The following is a 25,511-nucleotide window of genomic DNA, read 5'->3' on the forward strand; positions in this document are numbered from 1 at the left end:
TCTCATCTACCCATATGATGTGTGAACGTCAACTTGCAGTGTACTTTTCTCTTCATGCTCTCAGACTGACCTGTGTTCCTTTAATATGAGGGATCTTTACAAAAGCTTTTGAAATTCAGATGACCCGAGCAGGGGTATTCCTTAATTTGCAAGTTGTTTGAACATATACTGAGTGAGAATCATGGAAGTAATTTGGATATTTTATATGTTTTTAATTAAGGGGACTTCTTCATAGATGTAGATGTCACAAGCCAGATGGTATAGTGTACAATGGTGGATTTCTGTGTTCCGCCTGAAACTTCATGTGTCAGTTTGTGGCAAAACTCCAGGGTATCCACCAAAAATGTTTAGCAATTGACTGCTTCTGGAGGCCAAGTAATTTTCCAGAAGATTAATACTTCAAACATCTCAAATTGAAATGAAGATCTTATTTCTTTTAGCTGTTGATTTTCAAAGGCCCGTTCTTTCTGACTCTGGATAATTTTTCAATAGCGAAGAAGACTTACATGGAAGTCTATAGAAGATCTACACATAATCTTTAAAAAGCTGGGCCATATAGAAACATGATCATTTGCATTTTTTATTTTGTGAAAGCTTAATGCTTAAATTGTTCTTCTTCAGAGACAAGGGCTTTGGGATTTATGATTTTTTTTTCTTTTCCTTGAAAACTGAAACACACTCTTGTTTTTAGCATATAGCTTCTAAGGTATTGAAGAACACACCAGTACATTAAAGCAAATGTGTGTCAAATCCCCAGGGAAAACAGATGTCATGCATGCAGTATTTCCTCCAGACATTTGAAATCCAGCATCATTGTTCTTCAATCTGTTTTCTAAGTAAATGGAACAATGGGGAGTATACATAAATCCTTCTATGTTAGAATTTAAGAAATATTTCAACTGGAGAAGCTCAAAGTTTGCTTTTGATAAATCAAGATACCAAGAGCTTAAAATTAGGAAACCCAGAACTGCAAGTGTATATATTTCTACTGGTTATTCCACAGCTCTGTTTTCCCACTGATTTTCATAATCTGTTCTGGAGTATAAGCCGGAAGCACATCTCTAAGTCAAGTACATCATTTTTAGAACATTTTAAACAATAAGCTCAGATGTGAAAGATCATAAACTTAATGTGGCTTTTCTAATCTTATTCTAATCTTAAGTAAAATTTATTAGTTTTTATCATACATCAAGAAGGCTTGGCAGTCAGCAATAAATCTGGACCTCTGAAAGGTCCAGTATAAGACAATCAATCATAGTATATTTACAGAAGTGTGTTAGCACGTGTATATATATGTGTCAGCCCTATGTGTATGTAGAATTTAGCATTTGTTGGAAAAAAATTATGAATGACCATGCGGAGGTAGATACACAACTTCTCTAGCCTCATTTAAGTTTAGATATCAAAACCCTTTCCCTTATAGGCTCATTTCCATCGGGTTTGAGCAGAGAGAACTAAGACTGAAAGAGAAATATGAACCCGCTCTCTGCCCGCAGGGGAGCTTGGCATAGGTCTTACTGTCTTGAGTCAGTCCCATGTGCCACCTACCAAGCTGCAGCCACATCTCCTGACCTGGTTGTGCTGTTTCCATGACTGTGCTTACTTTCTCAGGGGTCACTCAGTTCAGTTTGCTGTGAAGGGGTCCTGCCACAAACACCAGGCCACTTGGCTCTAAGCTTATCTCTCATATAACTCTTACCATTCCTCTTCCAGTCTCTCCTGTTGAGCATAAGCTATTAATTGCATGCTTCCCATGTGTGGCTTCCTGTGTATAAACACGAGGCAGGAATACATCTGAGACTGTGATGCTCTCCTAAGTATAACATTTTGGTTCCTCGAGGGCTGGTTGTTGTTGTTCAGTCACCAAGTTGTGTCCAACTCTTTGTGACCCCATGGACTGCAGCACGCCAGGCCTCCCTGTCCCTCTCCAACTCGCAGAGCTTGCCCGAGTTCATGTCCATTGAACTGGTGATGCCATCCAACCATCTCATCCTCTGTCGTCCCCTTCTCCTCCTGCCTTCAATCTTGCCCAGCATCAGGGTCTTTTCCAGTGAGTCGGCTCTTCGCACCAGGTGGCCAAAGTATTGGAGCTTCAGCTTCAGCATCAGTCCTTCCAATAAATATTCAGGGTTGATTTCCCTTAGGATGGACTGGTTTGAACACCTTGAAGGCTGGATCTACAGCTTAATGAGTCTTCCCAGGCTTGGCTCAACATAATTTCACTTTATGTAACTTCTTGTGTTAGCTATCCATTGAACTCCCAGCATGCCTTCTGGGAAAGCTACACAGGTGTGACAAAACCCACATGAAATAAGAAAGCTTATAAACATTTGGCTTCCAAAGCAAAATTATTGCTAGGGTTATTGGGATCATTATTCTTCTATCGAGCCTTTGTTCTGTGTATCAAGCTTAGTTGAGACATACTGCTCAGAAAGCCTTTTGGTAATGAACGTTTGCTCTGCACTCTCTGGGCACTGGAAGGCTCAGGTAATGGGTGAGAAGCAGGTGTTTTTCTAGCAGCAGGAAAAAAATCAACTAGCAAGTATTTCATGATGTAACATCTCTAATTAAAACAGCAGAGATTGTAACAAGTTTTGCTCTTTTTCTCTCTCAAGGTAAGTCAGGTGTTATCTAGTCTAAAATGCCTAGACCTGCATGTCTTCTACATGTCTCTTTTCTGGCCAAATACCAGCTTGATAACTAATTATTTTTCATTATTAACCTGCTTACATTGTAGCAGATTGACTTATGTTTTAAGGTGCTAATAGTACTTATTAATGGTTCATTTTTGTTTTGGATATATACGAAAGAATGAATCATCTGATGCTATAAAATTATTTCCTTTTAATATAAAATGCTGGTAATCAGCACATTTATTTAAATGGAGATACATTCCTTTCACTGTAGACATTTGTTATATTTTATATTATACGTAAAAATGAAAACCTAGCAAAAATGAAAAACCATATCCTGTGATAAATGAAAGGTAATTTTTGAAACCCATTTATATGGTTCTTTGCCAAAAAAAGGAAAATACAAGTTGAGGGATAATGCTTTTATTTCAGCAAAACTGATCACTTTTTTGTGGAAATAAATTATATAAAATATTCTTATAATTTAGGATCATGTGTTTGACATCTCTGAAATAGTCTACTGGACAATATTCAGTTAACTTGAGTCCTCAAACTTGCTGTCAGTTGAGGATTGAAAACAAGTTATTTAATACTTTTTTCTCCCTGCAGCAGTTTTACAAATTTATCACTAATGCTGGAGAGTGGGAATATATGCTCTTTGAAGGCAATGTCTTCTTTATAAGTGTGAACAAAAGTGGCTCAGGTAACATAAGAGCCCTTAGAATTCAAAAGTTGGCTTATGCTTGAAAAGTTTGTGATTCTTTTTACAAGTGCCAGTTCAGTGTTGGAATTTCATGCTAACCTTGTAAATGTTCTCCCTGTCACTGACTGATGTTGGGGATCTGACTTATTGCAGAGAGATGTAATTTATGGATTCTCTTGGTATTCTGATGGTTTTTAATTCCTGTTCATTATTTGTGAATTCTCTCCTCCTTTAACTTGTCTATAAATTCTTACTCTCTGTATAGTTGTCTGTGTAGGGTAGAGAACGTCTTGTGTGAGTTGGCGTTGTGATTCTCCATACTGGTGGTGTGAGTGATTTTCATATTCTAGGAGAATCAGATCAAAAGAGGAGAACTTATTTGGTCAAAGCAGTAGATGTCCTTTCTCCCAAGTGCTCCAAACCCTTCCCCATTCCCAGACACTGGAAGTTAAACAGGCTTAAGCAAACTGGCAAGAAAGGTCGGAAGCGTGCCTAGCCTTATCCAGTTGTTTCTCTCTTTTGTGTGACCTCTAGTTCCACTCAGTTTCCCATAGTTCTTTGTACAGAAGTGTATTTTACTTTATTTAAATTTTTTTTAACTGCCAATATTGCTTACCTTAGTTCTTTCCTTAAGGATATCCTAGACAAACAATGGAAACCCCCCTTGAATTTTCCTCTGAAGTCCCTATACTTGTATACAGTGCCATTGGAGGATGGCCCAGCTTGACCTGAGGAAGGTTTTCCAAGAGGCTTTTGTGTGGTGCAAGGGCTGGCATAAACAGTGGGGAGGACAAAGCGAACCAAATTCTCTATTTTCGTTTTAATCCATACCTGCTACTCCTTGATGATCTTTGCTGCCTGGTTTCATCTGCAGAGCAGCCAGACACCCATCCCTGCAGATGTGTTCGTGTTTGGGGTTGGGCTTGGAGGAGGAGGGGAGGGTATAAAATGAGAGAAGGTGAGTGAAAGGAAAACTTTTTAATATGCAGATTGTTTGAACACCATCACACTAGCCTGTTTTACTGGCCTTTACCTGGAGAAGGAAATGGCAACCCACTCCAGGATTCTTGCCTGGGAAATCTCTTGGATAGAGGAGCCTGGAGGGCTGCAGTCCATGGAGTTGAAAGAGTTGGACATGACTTGGTGACTAAACCACCACCAGCTACCAAATTCTCTGGTCAACAAGTATATCGAGGAAAGCAGTTTAACAATTTAACCTGCAGAACTTTTTTTTTTTTTTTTTTTTGATCATTGCCTCTAGATTGAGTAAGCCACACTATAGCCTAGAAGCAAGAATGTGTAGATACTTCTGATGGGTCTGGAGTACCCTGGTGGCCTCTTAATTCAGGCTGAATCTACATGAAGCCAGTGAATTACCTGTGTAACGTGGTTGCCTTTCTTCCCTATTTGTTATTTAAGCATAGTACAAAAACCATCCCGGGTAACTTGGGTCTTAGCTATATATAATATATATATTAGATGTAGGGGTGTGTGCATGCTCAGTTATGTCTGTCTCTTTGTGACACCATGGACTATAGCCTGCCAGGCTCCTCTGTCTGTGGAATTTTCCAGGCAAGAATTCTGGGGTGGGTTGCCTTTTCCTACTCCAGGGGATCTTCCTGACCCAGGGATCAAAGCTGTGTCTCTTATATCCCCTACATCTTCTGCATTGGGAGCAGACTCTTTAGCACCAGCACCACCTGGGAAGCCAAAGTGTTAAGTATTAGTCTCTTAGTTGTGTCCAACTCTTTGCAACCCCATGGACTCTTGCCTGCCAGGCTCCTCTGTCCATGGAATTCTCTAGGCAAGAATACTGGAGTGGGTTGCCATTCCCTTCTCCAGGGGATCTTCCAGACCTAGGGATCAAACCCAGGTCTCCTGTATTGCAGACAGATTCTTTTTTACCATCTGAGCCACTATGTATTTTAGTATATATGAAAAGCATAGCCATGCTCTTAAGAGGCCCTTCCTTAAAGTATTGCTGTTCCCTAAAATGAGGTCAAAAGATAACCCAATAACAAATTGCAGAGCATATATCCCTCTCACACTTATTCAATTAGATTTTTGTTGGGGGTCATTTAAGGCAGCCACAAAATCAGACAAAGAAGAAAGAGGACTGTAGACAGAACAAGTGTTTGGAATTCAAAAGCCAGAAACCTTGAAAGTTTGATTTTTAATTTATTGAACATATTATCATTTTGATTTTAATATGCCAATGCTTTGTATAATTTCAGTAGTTTCGTATGATTTTATACTATTACTTAATACATATGTATTTTGTAAGTTCTCATTCCTGATACAGAATTAAGTTTTTGCCATTAATGTGGTTGTAAACTTGGAGTGGGTCTCCTGATTCACTCACCATGTAGGAAAGGTTTTGTTTTCAGCCTATTGGCTGCTTACCTAGGAACTTTCCAGGCTTGTTGATATCCTAGCAAAACACACCCTGTTGGCTCTTATTGCTTAAATATTCCCACTTCTAAAATTACCACTACACCACTGGGGGTGAATGAATACACGATTACATTTTCAATTTGACAGTTTTAAAGGAAATGGCATAGGGGTTTAATTAGACCCTCTCCATGTGCTTCATTGATTCTCAGATGGGTTTTCATTCTAGCATAAGCAGATGTAGGTTCTAACATAGAAGTTAGATTCTCTTGTACCTTGTCGGGTTATTCAAACCAGTAAAACAGCCAACAGTTAGTTGCCTGAATATGCAAAATACAAAAGCAAACTGGCTTGGGAATATTGAGAGGTAGTGTTCCTTCACTTCCTTTATGAAATAGGAAGATTGAAGTCATCAGGAAAATAATTACTCTTATGTCACCTGATCTTTATGCTATATAATGAAGAAGGAAATTAGGCTACAGTGAAATATTTTCATTTTGGCCAATAATAGAAACTTCCTGACATTATTCGAAAAGAAATATCATAGTTACTTCTTTTTTTGAGTGAAACAAAATACCTAACTGAGAAAGATATGAAAGCCATTGTTAAAATTATTAATAATTACTAGAGATTTTAAGAGGGAGACTTATTATAACCCTTTGAAGATTTTCTTTGAAATATATTTTTTCTTAAAATGAGGGTTATATGCTTTCTCATTTGAGGATTCTAGAAATCCCAATGTTTCTCTCAACAAATACATTGTAAAGGTTTCTAAAAATTCAGTTTGGGAACAAATTAGCAGTAGCAAGAAAATGATTGAAGTTGACCACAGATGTCTGAGCCATTGGCATGTCTGCACAGTAGAGAGTGTCATCGTAGTGAGTTGAGAAATACATGTCAGTAACTGTCTAGTTTCCTAAGTCATCAGGTCCTCCCTCCACACCAGGGCCTGCACAGAGGCAGGGCTGTGACTCTTATGTGTAGTTTTGAACCCATTTTCACCAAGCCTTCCAGTCCTCTTCCTTCCAGCCTCCAACCTTATGTTTCATCTTCCACGCATGGACCTCATTATCATTTTTTCTGCCTTTGATCAGTCCTGTTGCCTCAACTGTTCTCTTCCCTTGCCTCTGGCCTCACTGTGTTGGGTAACCCTTGGTCCTGTCAGGCTCTAGGCTACTATCTACCAGGTATAACTTCTCACCCGTGGTGCCTTACGCAGTTGTCCATTAGTTTTATTCCCTGAAGAGAATCTAGTGAGAAAGTGGTGTCATTTGTTTTTCTGTAGAAAGTGTACTGTGTTGAGGTGGCAGACACAGAGAGGAGAGAGAAAATTATTAGGCAGAAATGGAATATACCCACTAGCAAGTTGTGTGTGTACATATATGTTATATTTATTTAAATGTTTACAGCATTTGGTGGCTCAGATGGTAAAGAATCTGCCTGCAATGCAGGAGACCCATGTTTGATCCCTGGGTCGGGAAGATCCCCTGGAGAAGGGAATGGCAACCCACTCTAGTATTCTTACCTGGAGAATTCCATGGACAGAGGAACCTGGCAGGCTATAGTCCATGGGGTCGCAAAGAGTCGAACACAACTGAGTGACTAGCACTTTCATTTCACTTCATTTACAGCATTTACGGCTTAAACTTTTCTCTCTCTTTTTAAACTTCACTGGCAGGGCATGCACTCATTGAGTTTTATAGAAAAAGTTTAAAATTAAAATATGTACAGTAAGATCTCCAAATTTTAACTTCTCAACCTACCCATTAGAGCCATGGTGTGCTTTCTGAAATATTAAAGAAATTTTGTCTCTTTGTATTCTTTTTTCTAAAAATTTGGACAACAATTAAAAATGAACTCTTGCTTATACCTTGAAACCTGTGTTACATTTATTACTGTTAGATTCAATTATACATGTAAAGATGGTATAAAATATATATGAATGAACATATGAGATTAATATGTGAAGTATATTCATTTGTTATCTAGAAATCCTGTTTTCCTTAATCCTTCCTCTATCTTACATATTGTGTAGTTATTAATATAAGGTAGAAATTGCTTATATATTCTTTGCTCTCAAACTTTTTTCCTAGGGAATATTTTATTAAAACACATATGTGTTATGTCCTTTCCCGAGGTTTATGAATTCACATGTAGGTACATGCTACCTTTGGTGAGATTTACTTGAAGTAGGTAGAAATATGATTCTATTTCTATAGCAATGATCTTTGCTACTCATGTTAAATATAAGGAGGCATTAGGATATGTCATCATTGTGATAAGCCATTCCACCTACTTGTAAAGAGTGGCCTCCAAGTATCCCACTTTAGGGGAAAAAGAACAACGGCCAAAGAGCTACAAAGGAACATTCATATTATAAAGCAATGATAATAGTCACAGCTGCAGAATGTTTTAAATGTAAAAGGCTTTTTTTTTTTTAAAACTCACATTAAGTGAGGTGGATCACGCAGCTATTAATTGTCATCAATGTAAGTATGAATTTGAGGTATAAATATAGTGATTTGTCCCAGATCATTTGACCAGTAGTTATATTATGCTGAGCCTTGGACCTGGCTTTTTGATTCTCAGATGTTGGGCCATAGGTAATCTAAGGAAAGAAGATGAAGAAAATGACATTAGAGTGATCCAGGGGACCTTCAGACCTTGGGATCCTTGAGTGGCTCACTTGAGTTGACTTGAAGAAGTTCCCAGTCTTCCTCCTTTTCCCTCCCCTGTTCAGTTCAAGTGAGTCGCTCAGTCATGTCTGACTGTTTGTGACCCCATGGACCGCAGCACGCCAGGCCTCCCTGTCCATCACCAACTCCCAGAGTTTACTCAAACTCATGTCCATCGAGTCGGTGATGCCATCCAGCCATCTCATCCTCTGTCACCCCCTTCTCCTCCTGCCTTCAATCTTTCCCAGCATCAGGGGCTTTTCCAATGAGTCAGCTCTTCGCATCAGGTGGCCAAAATATTGGAGTTTCAGCTTCAACATCAGTCCTTCCAATGAACACTCAGGACTGATCTTTAGGATGGACTGGTTGGATCTCCTTGCAGTCCAGGGGACTCTCAAGAGTCTTCTTCAACACCATAGTTGAAAAGCATCAATAGCCTCCTCTGTTAGCTTCTGCATTTTGGTCCTACCTCTTCTTGCCCTCTCCGGCCTCCTCATACAGACAGAACCACGAACAGGGGGGAACTTGAAATCTCTAGAAGCAGGGTTTGACTCCATGGCTAGGCCTACCTGGAAACACTTCTTTGAACCTAAAGGCCTTAGCAAAATCTAAGGATTTAACCCAAATATATTGCAGATGGGTTCGTTAAAACCTTACCTGGGCTTCCCTGCTGGCTCAGACAGTAAAGAATCTATTTGCAATGCAGGAGACCTGGGTTCGATCCCTGGATTGGGAAGATCCCCTGGAGAAGGAAATGGCAACCCACTCCAGTATTCTTGCCTGGAGAATTCTATGGACAGAGGAGCCTGGTGGGCTACAGTGCAGGGGGTCCCAAAGAGTCAGAGATGACTGAAGGACTCACACTTTCTTTAAAACCTGGATTCTGGCTTTAGGTTTGCCTTCCCTGCTTCCCACTGTGCAACCACAAGCCAGGACATTTTGAACCCACTTTTCTCAGCATCCACCTCTGGCATTTGAGGCTCTCTGAGCTCTCCATTTGGAAACTGAGGGAAGGAACTGCCCCTGGGCTTCATGGAACATTTTGTTTGTGGTCTTTGGGCAGAAACAAAGTTGATAATTTTGCTGCATCCTGAGAAGTCCTCTCTGAAATAATCACAGAACTGTTTTATCATGAGTTTGTAACTGCTAAGCTCTGAAAAGGCCAACATGGAATTTTAGGGCACCTTTATCTTCTGCCAAATTTCTCACCCCACTGGAAGATGTCTGAAATTTTAATTTATTTCTTCAGTTTTAAGATTTTTTTTTCCCCCTGTTCACATGCAAACGGAAAGATAGCAAGTTCAAATGTTATTCATCACAACTTGGTCTTAATAGAATTCCTCTTCCTTCCCCCTTCTCTCCTCCCTGCCTCCCCTCCTCCCAGCTCCCGCCTCCGTCTTCCTTCCCTGCCTCCTCTCCACTCTCCCTTCTTCCCTTCCTTCCTTCTCCCTTTATTTTCACGTAGCTCACATTTCTTGTGCACATACTGAGTTCTAGATACCGTGCTGAATTAGCAAATCTTTAAGAAAATCCTGACAGTTCTGGGGTTGAATCTTTGCTTGCCACCTACAAACTGTGGAGCCACGGAGAAGTCACTCACCCCTCCGGCACCTTTGACTTCCGCCATCTCTAAACGGCAAGATTAATACCAGTGCCTACCGCATACGTGGCTAAGAATAAATGAGACAGCTTGTGAAACCTTTCCTAAAAAGTGTATTTTGATAGGGAGAGAGGGAGAGAGCCTGGGAGGGAGGACACTGACCACTGAGAGGGACGGCGCTAGAGAATTCGCCAGGCCTGAGGGCAAGGATCACTCATTTCACCGTGTCGTTTGAGCCGTCTCTCCTAGAAGGCTGTCTTTGGTTATTTCATCTTTGCATCTTTGCATTTCCTGGACATAATTCATGGTGAAGCAGTGTGGTGTCATGAAAAAGCAGTGACCAGCAAGTTGGAAAAATTGTGTTCCAGTCCTGACCCTACACCCATAAGCCATGTTCCTTTCCCAGAGGTTATCGTCCTCTTCTGTAAACTGAGGGAATGAAATGCAACGTATGGCACAAGGCTCTTCCAATTCTCACAATGATATATGATTCTGACTTATTAAAGACTTCCTTGACCACTCAAAATGCTGTGTTTGAACTCAAAAGTGTTCCCAGGTCCACTACAAAAATCATGTAGACGGACATTAATCTCTGTGCAATGGCTAGAGGCGTGCAGAGAACCACTTGAATGAAATATTGTGGTAGAATTGAGCTGTGCTTTCTCAAAACTCCTCTGAGACCTGGGCTCAATTTGTAGGTTCTGGCAAAGGTAGCCAGAACCACAGTATTTCTGTCATATGTGTGGACGAAACTAGTCTCTTCTCCACGGACAAAAAGCATTACATTGGAAGAAAGAAGTACTGGGTTCAACCTGTGGTTTTGTCACTAAGTAATTAGGCAACATCGGATGAAGCAAATGACTCTCTTCTTTGGACCTCATTTTGCTTGCCTAAAAAATGAGCCAGATGTTCTAGATAATCTCTAAGTCTCTTTGCATTACCGAAATACTCGATTATAGCCTCAGTTAGAATTACTGAATTGACTTATGAGTTAAAAAATTTCAGATTTGAAGTCTCTGCTTAATATGTCAAAACAGGTCAAACTACAGCTATCAATGAAAAAAAATTCCTCTGCTATCACCACTCTTAACCACATGTAACCATTTTATCTTTCATGAAAACAGTAATTGTCATATTGTAGATATGATGTTAAGGTCTCTAGTGTGCTTTGAATTACTTGGAAACCACACACACACACATGTACACACATACACTCACACACACACACACTCAGTGCTCTTATAAATAACAAGTAATTTCTCTCCCCCACAAGGATACTAAATTTAGTCTGGAGGCGCATTCCACATGCTTTTAAACATAGTTCTAGTGTCTAATAGCAAAGATCTCTACCACAGTACAGAACTTTTCCTTTTCTCTTTTTCTTCATTTTCTAAGGTTTTGCATGTCAGGGCAAATATTGATCCTCTCATGAGGTTTGCTCTTCTTATTCTTGGTCTCATGTCTGTTTGTTAGAATGCCTATTTTCTTGACTCTAAATAATCACTATTAATTTAAGATTCACGCTGATTAAAAAAGGTCCCCCCCCAAAAAAATCACCATATTAAAAGGAGCTTCCCTAATGGCTCAATCGGTAAAGAATTTGCCTGCAATGAAGGAGACTTGCAGGAGACACGGGTTCCACTCCTGAGTCAAGAAGATCCCCTGCAGGAGGAAATGGCAACCCACTCCTGTATTCGTGCCTGGAAAATCCCATGGACAGAGTAGTCTGGTGGGCTATAGTCCATAGGGTCACAAAGAGTCAGACACAACTAAGCAAGTGATGGATGGATGAATTAAACGTGTACCTTAATTAAAAGTTGCTTCCTGATTTTGGAAACCATAGTTGTCAAAAATGGGTATCTTGAATCAAGGAGATTCAAGTAAGGAGTAAGCATTTTGAAATATTCAGAACTTCTTGACTTTTCTGGGAAGTTTTTTGGGGGGTCTTCCCTTTGGGCTCTGGAGATCCTGGATACCAACAGGCAACACTGCATTATATTCAATATCTTGACATGTGTATCCTAAGCTTCTGTGATAAGTTCTTCTGATTAAATACAGTTGCATGATCCTACCCTTGGAAAACTACTGGTGGAAACATTGAAACAATATCTCAGTTTCCCATGTTACCAATCCCTAAATCTTGTTGCATTATGCAAACAAATTACTTTTCTCCAGCACAAAGTAAAACCAGAATTCTTAGAAACAGCCGGGTTGCACAATTATTGAGAGGCAAAAAATAAGAAAGTCCCTGACTTTGCCAGTTCACTGACAGAAATTATTGATACCCTGTTGAAGAAAAATAAATGTTGATGATTCTAAATAAAATTGAACTTTGGAATCTATGTTACCTTGGATAAAATGACCCGATAGTGAAACTGAAAATATATTCTGTGATTACAACCAAATTCAAGCTCTGACCAATTTTAAAACTACAAAATTGGCTTAATCTTATACTTGGTGGTGGTTGTTCAAGTTGCTAACCCATAGCTCTATTTTTTCCTTCATCATGGCTGAATTATCCCGTGGATTCACAATATAAAAGATAAGTTTTTGTTACTCTGTTTTATTTAAATGATAAGAAGATTATACTTACAGGCTACCTAGATGTATGAAAAATTCCTGTAAAGAATTCTAGATGTCAGTTCAACCTTCATGTGTTTCTAACATGAATTGTCAGCTCCATAAAAAGTTTGAATTTTGTATTTAGGGAATGAGAGGCATATCTCTGGATAATACTTATACAACATCTCCTATTTCCTCACTCCTACTTTCTATCAAATGTCCAGACATTGATATGACACTCTTCTTACCTCACCCTGCAGCTTCTGTTTATTTTCCTTCTCCTGGCCCTCCACCTGTCCCTTGAGATTCAGCTACAAAGAGTCACCCTTTGACAGGGTCCCAGAGGTAAACTCTTGTTGCTCTCTGCTCAAGTTGATTCAGCTCAGCAGTTATTCACTGGATAGTTATCATGGCTCGGGTGTTTTAGTAGATGACTTTTTCTTTTTCCTGTCCTCTTTAAATCCAACTGCTCTGGCTCCTATTTTGCTAGGGGCTCATTAGAAGGCCACAATTTATCTTTCAGAAAGAATCTTAAGTGATAATGACTTTACTTATTCCCCCTACTAGATAACTTCTGCCTTTAAATGGTGGTTGCCAGTGCCTTTAAAGTTGTGTCTTGAAGTCTTAGTCACCAGGGTTAAGGCAAGGCCAGTTGAAGGTGCTCAGTGCTTCTCAAATTATACCATGTAGAAATTTCTCTCTTTATTCAACAGGAATGAAGAAGTAGACGAGGAGCTAATGTTGGCTTTGCTTTTATTTTTAAATATAATAAAAATCAGTAAGAGTGTGCTTTCAAAATGAAGTTTTTGCTATTAATAATCCCACCTCTTTCTCGAGTCTTTTGAAATTATTATTTTTACCAAATGACCACAAGAGACTTATCACACATCTTTCAAAAATCACCCTTGGCACAATCAAAAAGTGCCTGAAAATGTTGCTTATCACATGATACTTCTAAGTTAGGCTTACATTTGTGCAACCTTATTAATCTTCTCAAGCTGGAAACAATATATACAGAAACATTTTTCTGTAAACAGTTACCAACATGCTGTGTTGATGGGGTGAAATACTGGCATTTGGTTGAACTGATCTAGTTAATATATGTACTATAAAAAGTATATCAGTTCATCTTTAGACATTTAGTTGACACAACAAATTTTAAAATTGAGAAAGAGAGATTCATCAATAAGAATTGGAGAAGTCCCAAATAATTCTCTTTTAAACAAAGTTGTCATTTATCTGATTGAAGATTTGTTTAAGGGAAAGAGTTTGAAGAATTCTCTTCCATGCATGAAGTGAGCTGATTGTTTGTTTCAACTGCTACTCTTAAAAAAGACTAGCTAGATAGCTCAACAGTTCTTTTCTAAATCATGAGTTATTGCATATGATTTGTAAAGTCTAAAATAATACAGCTGCTCTTAAAAATCCCAGTGCCTTGCTCTTTAGTGTTCAAACAACATACGAGACAACCAGAGCAGGTTTGTTTTTATTTATTTTCAAAAAGTACCTGGGGAGACCATTGATTTTGTTTATAGGATTGTTTACCTGTTTTTTCAATTAAATCTGAATTCCTATAGATGGATTTCTTTTCTGAACATAAATATTTCTTATAGTTTGCCCTTAAAAACGATAGTAAATATTCTCATAGGCAAAGAAGCTAACAAGCTGAAAGGAAACCCCAGAAAACTTCTCAAAGCATTTTCCTTTCATTGTAAGAACTGAGTTTAACTTACAATCGCCTAAGTAAATCCTTGAGGATTTTTCTAAATCAACGTGGTTAGGAGTTGTCTTGCAAATAATAACACTTTTTAGTACCCTTATTTTTAAGTCTCTTTACATTTTGTGAGAAATCTTAACTTCTTGGTAAAAGATATTTTCATTAGAATAAAAATGGGACTTTCAGATGCCTGTCATTTTCTAAAATGCTTTGAAGTTTGAATTTTTTATGTGTATCAAGAGAGTAAGTCTCTGTGAATAGAGCATACTAATGATAAATTTAGGATTTCAAGAATCAACCTACATTGCAGTTACAAAAACTATACCCGTTATTGACATCACAGTCAGCTTTTGTGCAAATTTCATTTGTGACAACTATTTATTATACTTATCAAATGGCAGAAAAAGGCTCCAACACTGAAATTATTAAAACAGTGACAGGCATTGAATGTTGCTGGGCATTGGACCAATCAGATAGTGGTAAGAGGTCAAAGCCCTAAAGGAAAGGAAGTTGAAGTATTCATGGCTATACAGCTGCTCATTTTTTGAAAGAGTGCTATATTTCTGTGGGAAGCTTGAGAAACAGGTCAGGGTGGGCAAAATTCCAAGGTGGCCCCCAAGACCTCTCCCTCTTGTGCGTCATCTCCTCCAACTTGAGTAGGAATGAGTCTTGGGAATACCATGTATGTTACTTTCATGAGCATGTTACATTGTATGACAGAAGGGATTTTGCAGATGTAGTTAAGGTCACTAACCAATTCACTTTGACCTCATCAAGAGGGAGATATTCCTGGGTAAACCTCAGCTACTCAGGTGAGCTTCTAAAAGAGGTCAGAGAGGTATGAAGTATTGGATTCTCCTGCTAGGCTTGAAGAACTAAGCTTTCTATGTGATGAGAGGGTCTGTGGAGGAGGCTACTGGGCCAGGATGTGAGGGTAAGCTCTAGAAGCTGAGCGTAATCGCTAACAAACAGCTGGCAAGAAAATAGGGTTATTGGCCATGCGGCTATAAGAAAGAAACTGTGCCATCAGTCAGTGAATTTGGAAGATGATTCTAGAATCACAGATGTGATTATAGCCCCTGCCAACACCTCGAGTTTAGCCAGGTGACACCTGAGCACAGGACCCAGCTAACTCCAGGTTAACCTCCTGAGCAGGAGAACAGTGAGATAATGAATTTGTATTGGTTTAGACTGGCCCTAGTGGTAAAAAACCCACCCGCCAATGCAGAAGACGTAAGAGATGTGGGTTCGATCCCTGGGTCGGGAAGATGAGGGGGAGGGCATGGCAACCCACTCCAGTATTCTTGCCTGGAGGATCCCGCGGACAGAGGAGCCTGGCCCGTGGGGTCACGAAGAGTCAGACACAAATGGAGTGACTTAGTATGCACACGTGCACTGAGTTTGTGGTGATCTTTCATGTAACAGTAGAACACGGATATGGTTAAGAATGAAGCTTTTCGGCTTCATTTAAACATTGAGAAGAATTCTCAACCAGGCGATGGTGGTCTAGAGTTGAAGATCTCACTGGAATGAGATGTGAGAAATTGGCCAGCCCTATTTATCCTGATGTCACACCTGACACTGAGATGTGTAATTCATGGCTCTGTTGTTATTCTCACAGAGTGTTGCAAACATTATTCTTAAACTTTTTTTTTTTTTTTCCCTGAAATCACTTCTCTATCAAAAGTGGAAGAGGAAAAATGGAGCTTGGGGGCCCCTTGTTTCTCAAGCCTATCTGTTCTCTTCACTGATGAACTGGTTGGTGTTTGTGATTGTGACCCCTGGAGATTAAAGCAATAATTGATTGAAAGCACCTCGTATAACCCGGACCAGATGCTTAGCACATGTGACTTTCCCTCCATCCGGGCTTTCTGGTAGTTGTTTTGAAACATTTGGACACAGAATAAAGTGGTTATAACATTCCTGGTGATTGTAAGTAGAATACCACAACACAATGTTGAATCAGGCAGGGAAGACTAAGATTATATTTTGAGTAAAGCAGAGAACATAAAGAGGGAAGGCAGTATGAAAACCATGTAGGTGACCCCAATTGTTCCTTTCCATCTCTACTAAAATCGATGAAATCTCTCCCCAGAGCCAGGAAGGAGGGAATATCATTCCCTGTTGCAGTGTTTGCTTTCAGTTGGCTCTATATCCCTGGCCTCTGGGTGAGGTTAACTATGCAAAGGAAAGTCACACTTTCGGAACAGTTAGGTGTTTTTTTCTCACTAAACTGCACTGAAGATGCTAATTCCATCTCTTTCCTGGCTGTAGATAGGTGAATTAGCAAGAAATCACTCCTGCATTGTCTCCTAGTCTTCAAATGAAGCCTAATTAAAGAAATATATAGTTTTTATTGAGCTGCAAGAAAAAGGGACATGGGGCACAATTAAGTTTTCATCAATAATTAAAGCCTTAAAATTATTAATATAGCAAATATTACACGTTAATAAGAAATATATTTTGTCACCAACTGCTGCATAAAATCCCTCTTTCATAATCTATAATCCAAAAGGAAAAATTGAGAAGGAATACACAAAAAACATTAGGCTTCAGCCCCAAGTTTATTGATGACACAAGTAAGATGTTTGTTTCAACACTATTATTTCCAAGATTCAGTTATTCTGAATCAGTTTTTTAAAAAGTGAGAAAAAACATTTAATTGTGATAATAATGGCTTGTAGGTAACATGAAGTTTTATTGGTTGTTGTTTAGTCACAAAGTCGTGTCCGACTCTTTGTGACCCCATGGACTAGAGCACTCCAGGCTTCCCTGTCCATCACCAGCTCCCAGAGCTTACTCACACTCATGTCCATCAAGTTGGTGCTGCCATCCAACCATCTCATCCTCTGTCGTCCCCTTCTTCTCCTGCCTTCAATCTTTCCCAGCATCAGGGTCTTTTCCAGTGAGTCAGCTCTTTGTATCAGGTGGCCAAAGTATTGGAGCTTCAGCATTAGCATCAATTCTTCTGATGAATATTCAGGGTTAATTTTCTTTAGGACTGACTAGAGAGATAGAAATATTTGTCAATCTTCCCAATTCTTTCTTCTGATGAGGACACAAGTTCAATATGCAGAAAGGGAAGAGGTCTTTCTGCCTTTGCTCTGTGTCTCTTGTCCAGCTGAACTTGAATCATTCTGTTCCTTCCCTCTTTGGAGAGAGAGAGTTGATGTTAAAATCAGCCTTCTGATTTGTAGATCATCTATTGAGAGAACTCTTTTCTTTAGTCGTTAAGAGCCCATCGGAGAGCTTTCAGGAATGAGTTTGTATCTCTTCCCCACCCCCAGGTGACCCATCCTGTACTTCTGTCAAAGCCCTTTCATCTGCTTCTGCTATCAGCTCTTTCCTTGCGTGCATCCCCTTGGCTTACATATCATAGGTGCCAATACCTATTTAAGGGGCAAATGAACAAGGTAGCACGAAGTTGTTTTGTTTATATCAAGATTAAGATTGCATGATTTATAAGCATCCCAATTCATCCCCATTAGTTAATTTCATTTTTAAAATGTTAGTTAATACCGACTATGAACAAGTTGGTGGGGGTGATACAAGGTAAAGGAGGTTAAGTTTTCTCTCTTATAATCCGAGAAGAAAAAGATAATGTGTAAGTAGACTGTGCAGACTGCCACAAAAAGTCACTAACAAAATGGAATGGGGTGGGAGGTTCAAAAGTGGGGAATGAATATGTAGTTAGTTTGAAGACTTAGGAAAGCTTCATGGAAAAAGTGACCAGTAGGATGTATGGTCGTGAATGGAAGACATGTAAAGGCAGGGAAGATTTTGGGTAACTGAGTAATTAGATGTACAAAGAAAGGGCATGAGCAGACAGAGGGAAAATTCAGCACGTTTGGGGATAGCTTGTGTTCCAACTTGGCTGAAGCAGTTCCCAAGCAAGACTTGAGAAATGAGGCTTTCAGAAGTAGATTAGAGTTCTGTTGAGATGGCCTTTGAGTGGTAGCCCTGGAAGCAGGGGGTTAATGATCAAGCTGTGTGCATCATCGTTCTATACAGAATATTCTATGTTCACAGTTGGCACTGTGTTCAGCTTTGTGCCCTGTTTAAGTGAATTGTGTTCTCATTGGTGACTGGCTCTTCTTGGATTCTCTGGCTCCCGTTTCTTTTATGTCTTTCATCGTTCTTTGCTCGTGGTAAACAATAAGTACTAATTCACTATCTAATGATTTTTTTTATTTGATTACTGAATTGTTTGGCTGATCAACTCCAAGGTGTTGATGAAGTTTAGAAACCATCTTGATTTTCTCAAGAGCATTGTGGAGTAGATATGTCCATTTCACATTGGATCAAAACAAGTCACCAGGGAAGCCCTTCAAAACAAGGTACAGAATTTTAAAATACTTGTTCAATTCCTTCCAGTGAGGCCAGAACTCACATGTGCTGGTTTCAAATACTGGACTCTTTGCTTTGTACCATATTGTTGTAATTTCTAGAACGTGGAAGCTTTAACACTTTATGTTAAAGGAAAGAGAAAAAAAGGAAGGGCAAAAAGATACATTTATGGGATAATAAGAGAGAAGTCCAAGAGTAGTCCTCTTCCTACACTGATCCAAATTTCACTTGGAGCCAGGTGCTCAGTGTGACCCCGTTAATCTTTCTCCCAAATTTTAATTTTGCCTATAATGTTTTATATCTCTTCTCATCCTAGATTTGCAGGCAAAAATATATTAAAAGTCTTGTTTTTTTTTTTAAATAATACTGGGCCATCCTAACCCAAGCACTTACTGTATACGAGTCACCACGTCACCGTAAGGCTGCTTTACACATATTACATTTATTCCTATTGGAATCCTGTGAGCCCATTTTCCAGAGGAGTGATGGAACTCACTTCCAAATCTAGCTCTGCCTTCAGATTCTGAGGTCTTTCCTCTTGCCTTTAAAACTGCTAGTTTCTAGCCAGGAACATGTTTAGTGGGTCAATTCTACCACTTCTTTTTGAACACATGGTTCAGGTCAGGCTCTTAATTCTACAGCCCTAGGCAAGAAGGCTTCTTCAAAAGTGGTTCCATGTGTTGGCTGATTCTAGTCTCATTACTTAGAATCAATTAAAAGACAACAGTGTAAGATGATGTTTTTTTAATCTTGTAGGGACTTACACTTTAGTTAAATCAATCAAATACAGAAACAGCGAGAGGGATGAGAAGTACATATACATCAAAAATTAAGGCTGGTAGAGGGAGAAAGGAGATAAGGGTAGAGTTCAGCCCCGAAAATTGGGTAAAACATGAATAGAAAGAAGAAATGCATACTTGGTGGGGGTGACAGAAAGCACCATGAGGAAAGATGCTGACTTTTGAATGTATTTATTTATTGAAATGCTTTCCATTCATCTCTGAATTCTCTCTTGGTTCTTCCTAGAACTGTTTCTGAGCCACTTCACATGGCTATGGTATGGAAAATTGTGTAAGACTCAGACCATTTAAATGCACTTTCATGTCAGAAATCAAGCAAAGCACTAATAAGCCTGAAGGTAAAAGTGATAGTTATGGGCAACGCAAGGAAAGACTTTCGCCAGACAGTCATCCTAACCTAAAACGCTAACCTCCATCTGGTTTGGACGACTAATTTAATGTGTGGGTGGAGGTGTGAAATTTAAAATCTTTTGAAGAGAGTAGGGCAGTATTTAACCTCAAGAGAGTGTGATTTCTGTTGCATAACTTGAAAAAAATGTGGTAACAAATGTGGTGACACCACAAACATATACATCATCTCCAACTCCAATGTTGCTTGATTATGTTACCACGGATTTGTTTTCTGCCCCTGATACAGATATCTAACTCTAAATCACCTGGAATAAATCTGCTATGAAATGTCGAATTGCTTCGATTTTTTTTTTTTTAACTTTTATCAGGTGGTATTCTCAAGACAGTGGAGCATCCAGAGACATTAGACTCATCAATCCTGGAAGACCCCACCCTGCCCCCTTTGTTTTAGCTGCTTGTGGATTGTCTCTGAATCCATCCTAGTAATTTGTCTTACATTATTTACTTCCGCATTTAAAACAATGCCAGCAGGGTTAGGATTCTAAGTTATTGTTCATTCAGGGATGAGAACCATTGATTTCGAGTGTTCATATTTAAAAAGGAGGATGTAGTGGGGTTCAATCATAACTATCATAATGGAAAAAGCTCATCAGGTTGAACCAGGCTCAACCCTTTTAGGGAGAATGAGAAATGTCCCCCGTGGGATACCAATTCTATGCTAAAAGGTAGAAAGCTTTCAGGAACTTGCCTGAAAGACTTTTAAGAAATTAGAACTTGAGTCTTCTGTCTCCAAATCCTGCATCCTTTCTACCAGAGTATTTAATATGTGTAATTGTGTATGGTTTGCTCAAATATCACAGCCTTGGGAGAGGTTTTCTTTGACCATTCAATCGAAAATCATCTTTCTCTAGCAAGTTACCCTGTTTCATATTATTTTTTCATAACAATATGCTGTTTGAAATCACAGAAAGTAGTTCCACAAGAGCTGAGGCCTTAACCATGTTATTCACTGCCACATCTCTAGCATCTAAAGCAGTGATTTGTAAACAATTGTTGAATGAATGAATGATCAGTGAGAATTTTATACTCTTACAAATATGTCAGTTTCATCGTGTGCCCTAAGTCTTGGTGGAAGTGTAACAAGGACACTTTTAATAGGATAGGTGGCTTCTCAGAGCAGCAGCTGTATTCGAGGCAGAAAATCAATTTCTACCCTGGATGACATTTTCAAAAGAAGTGTATCTGGTAGCATGGAATCTTCTCTCTGACAGGGCTTATGTCAAAATACTAGGATGTCTAGATGAGTGGCCCACATTCTGAAGAGAGGATACGCCATTCAAAGGTGCCCTGAACTGTGCATGAAATTTAGCCCTTATTCTAACAGACTTCCTGGCTGCACAAATAAGAGAGTCACTGTGGCTTTGTGAGTATGTTCAGCAAGAAAACTTGCATATACGCACAGACATTTTATAAGCTTGGTGGGGGAACCAATATGGGATGCAGATTCCCCAAGTTAGCTAGTTTTTGTAATATTTTTGGTAATAGGGTGGAGGGTGCCTGTCTGGTATGTTCTCAAATATTGAAAACACAGCCATTGTTCAAGACCTGAAATTCGCAATAAGATGGAGACAATATCAGAAAAAATGTAGACTATTTGTCACAATTTATGCAAAGCATATTAAGTAAATGAAACCAACCAGTTGTCATGTATACACCACTGTGCTAAGGAATGCTTTTCCTCCTGGTATTTGTTACTGAGGAAAATCATTACCACAGCCATTTAGCTAATTCATTCCCATGTTTGGAATTCAGCATTTTTAACAGTTATCTACTTCCCATTGTCTGCCTGGGACAAGCCTTGTCTTGTCAGTAAAGTACTTAGCTCTCTGCTGCCAGAATTGAGATAGGGTCATCAGAATCCTCTTGTAAATTCAGGAAGATAAAGGCAGGGAAGTTGGCTCCTGCCCAAGAGTCAGGCTGGTGAGGGGATGGGGTTGGGGGGATGTGGGAGAGGGAGAGGGAGAGGGAGAGGGGAGGACAAAAGGGCAAATTTGCTCTTCTTTCTAGGCAGAGTGAGACAACTGCTGACTTTGTGCCATTCAGCATCCTAGAAGGTGTTTCTATTTCTTTCATTCCACTTCTTCCTCTCTCACTTCTCATGCAAACACACACACACTCATTCACACACACATACACACACAGACACACTTTCTTTAACAAGGAGACAAGGCTTTTATTTTATAGCTAGAGAAGAGACAATACTGCAGGTGGAAGAAAATTATTGATTGATGTTCTCATGCATTTGGAAATAACTTATAATAGGTCTTTTCCTGAGCTGGAGAAAGAAGGTGGCTATAAATTTGGGGCTTCTGCTATGTATCTGAATCTGTCTTAGAAGAATTAAATACACTTTCAAATTTTCATTTTATGTAAAACTTTGATAAGAAATTGGTAAGAGATAGATGTCATTAAGCTCTTAAAATTAGGTAAGCAATTGGAAACCTTCCTAAATGGGAGGCCAGCTTTTATGCAGACAAGTGTGTCCACGTCAAAATTTTCCTTGGGCTTGGATTTTTTTTTTTTTTTTTAATGGGAACACAGGATTAAAAGTGTATAGGTTTTTATCCTTGGCCCCAAAGAGACTTCCCAGTTTAACAACATTCAAAAAACTAAAACTGATAAAAATAAGTTAAAGTAATGAGAAGGCCACCAATATGTCGACGCTTGCAATTGTAAATTAATAGAGGTGGCTCCTTTTGACCTGCCCCAGATGTCATGTCAATTGATTAAATGTTCTGAGACAATGAAATGGAAAAAGACAGCTTTATTATAATGCTTCAGGCAGGGAATATTTTTATTTTGCTATTAGGAGCACATCCACATGTCAGTGACCAATTCCATTTGGAAAAAAGACACTTTGGAGGATATATAAGATTAGGAAAAGTCTCCAAGGTGAATCTTAGGTCTGAACTAAGCACTTCTGTTATTTTTAGTTGACATTAGGAACCATAAAAGATAGCATTTTAGGCTTTATTTTGATTCAGGGCAGAAGAGTCGTTGGTTCCATCTCTCCCAGGTATCATGGGCTGGCCTGGCCCTGCTGGGCTAGTAACCTCAGTAGACATTGCCAGGGGCATGGTCTGCATTGGAGTCTCTGCCCATCTATGCTGCTACTGCTGCTGCTAAGTCGCTTCGGTCGTGTCCGACTCTGTGCGACCCCATAGACGGCAGCCCACCAGGCTCCGCCACCCCTGGGATTCTCCAGGCAAGAATACTGGAGTGGGTTGCCATTTCCTTCTCCAGTGCATGAACAGGAAAAGTGAAAGTGAAGTCGCTCAGTCATGTCTGACTCTTAGCGACCCCATGGACTACAGCCTACCAGGCTCCTTCGTCCATGGGATTTTCCAGGCAAGAGTACTGGAGTGGGGTGCCATTGCCTTCTCCGTGCCCATCTATGACAGGGACTAAATTGGAAAAGGTGTCAGGGAACGAACAGATTTTCAACTGCATGCTCCTACTAGCCATTCTGAGTGTGCTGAGAATGCTATCTTTCTGTGGGTGATTTGGCAGCCATGGACTTGCTTTCTGCAACAGCTGTTTGAGCCTCAACTTCTCTGTAGTGATAGAGTGAATCTGAGAGGGAAGAGGATCACTTCTTGTTTTTTAACTAGAAAAATATCTTGCTCTAAAATATAATAGAATCTATCTTCAAAACTTCTTAATAGGAGATGAGAAACCCTGATTGAAAGAGAGGTTTTTTTTTGTTCAGTTGCTCAGTTGTGTCCGACTCTGTGTGATCCCATGGACTGCAGCATGCCAGGCTTCCCAATCATTCACTGTCTCCCAGAGTTTGTTCAAACTCATGTTTCTTGAGTTGATGATACCGTTCAACCATCTCTTCCTCTTTCGTTGCCCCCTTCTCCTCCTGCCCTCAATGTTTCCCAGCATCAGGGTCTTTTCCAGTGAGTTGGCTCTTCACATCAGGTGGTCAAAGTATTGGTGCTTCAGCTTCAGGATATTTCAGAACAGTTGATGATAAATGAAACTTGACCATGCCCCTGTAGTTTGACTAACTGTACAAAAACTAGTTGTCTGGCAGGCAGAGCTAAATCCCTAATCATTTGAAAAATGGTCTGTTGAGTGGACCCATAGACACATAATCTTGTATCTCATAGCCTATTAGGTCAGAAAGCTGTACTTCTGGGGGCCTAAACAATCTTGCAATGGCCCCTGACTCTGTACTTTCAAGAAACAGGCAGCACTTGCCCTGTGTCCCCAGAGACCTTGATTAATGTAATATTTATTTAGCACATCTGTTTCAGGTCAATCGTATTTCTCTGACCTTCTCCCCCGGATTTCTATTCTAGTCATTTCTTATTTTTATTATTTTTGATATCACCCTTTTTTAAAATTGTAACATGTCCCTTTTAAAAGGCAGAATATCTAAATAGAGCATAATGTTTAAAAGAACTTATAAGGCTGGTCATAAGAAAGGAGTAGAAAATGTCATGACTTTTGACTCTTCAACTTTTTAAAATACAGGCTTATTCATTGTACATTTCAATGACCAAATTTATTCCTGGATCATACAACCAGAATGATTTATTCTCACTTACATTAACAGGCTCTGGAAACCAAGAACATTATTCAGTCACAAATACCATATGTCCCAGGCATTGTGTTAGACTACAGAGTGAGAAAATGGTGGTCCTTACTGTGCTGGAGTTCATGGTCGATGAGGGGATGGAACACTAAACAGGTAGTAGTATTTGTTACAATCCAGTAGCATTAGTTTTTGTGGTAAGAGGAAGAATAGGATGGTAGATGGTATATAAAAGAGAAAGGAGTATCAGGGAAGCCTTCCTGGAGGAAGTGTTATCTAATTTGAGGACTTCAGGAACCCCTATGTAGATCAATGGATAAACAAAATGCAACTGATCTGATGACAGTATATATACAGTTACCCAGTTCTGCCCACCCAGTGTGCTGTATTTTGTTATAACTTTAAAACAAAAATAGCAGTAAGATACCAAGTGGGAAGAGACAATATGATTTCCTGGGTCTCAACTACTATAAATTTGGTCCTTTAAAAAATTACATTTGGATATTAGCTATTTTACCTTATATAATTTTGAAAAGTATCTTTCAAAATTCATTACAAGAGCTGCATTGTTCTTTTAGGCATTAATCAGTTTCTTTTCAACAAATACTTAGAATGGTTAATAAACAGTTTGCTATTTTTTTATTCTAATTTGTGCTAGTATGAAGAATCCTTGGGAGATCTTTGAAAAAATTATTTTTATCTGGAGATAACAATGTAGAAGAGTAAATTGTTTGGCAAAGAATTTGAAGCATATGGGCAGAGAGACAAGAATTTACTGCATTTATAAGTTTCATTATAACTCTATAAAATGCAGCATCATTTGTCAGGAAATCAAAGCTTATAAAAGTGGCAATTGTGAATGCAGTTGGTTGCAGTTTCAAGAGAATGAGGATTAGGAGTGTAACTGAGATTCCTTTTATGATAAATTATCTAGCTCCTGGCTACCGTGTATGAGCTCTATTAACTGCCTATAAATTGTTCATCATAAAATCTAGTTCATTCTTGTTAATTAGGCCAAGGCTTTTATGAAGATTTTTTCTCCTCTCTCTGAAAGCCTAGGCTGACAGGAGAGTAGCTACACCAGAATATTGAGAAAGGGACCCTCTGCTAACCATGGTGCTGTGTTTCT

General features: G+C 39.3%; 1 long non-coding RNA gene across 1 annotated transcript in view; it reads left to right on the forward strand.

Moving 5' to 3' along the window:
- The window catches only part of LOC145511505 (uncharacterized), a 151,612-nt gene that overhangs the window by 84,839 nt on the left and 41,262 nt on the right, over positions 1-25,511 (forward strand). The gene's annotated exons all lie outside the window — the stretch shown is intronic.

The sequence above is a fragment of the Giraffa tippelskirchi genome, chromosome 6 (genome assembly GCF_054371585.1).
Source record: "Giraffa tippelskirchi isolate mGirTip1 chromosome 6, T2T-mGirTip1v1.2.pri, whole genome shotgun sequence".
Lineage (NCBI taxonomy): Eukaryota > Metazoa > Chordata > Mammalia > Artiodactyla > Giraffidae > Giraffa > Giraffa tippelskirchi.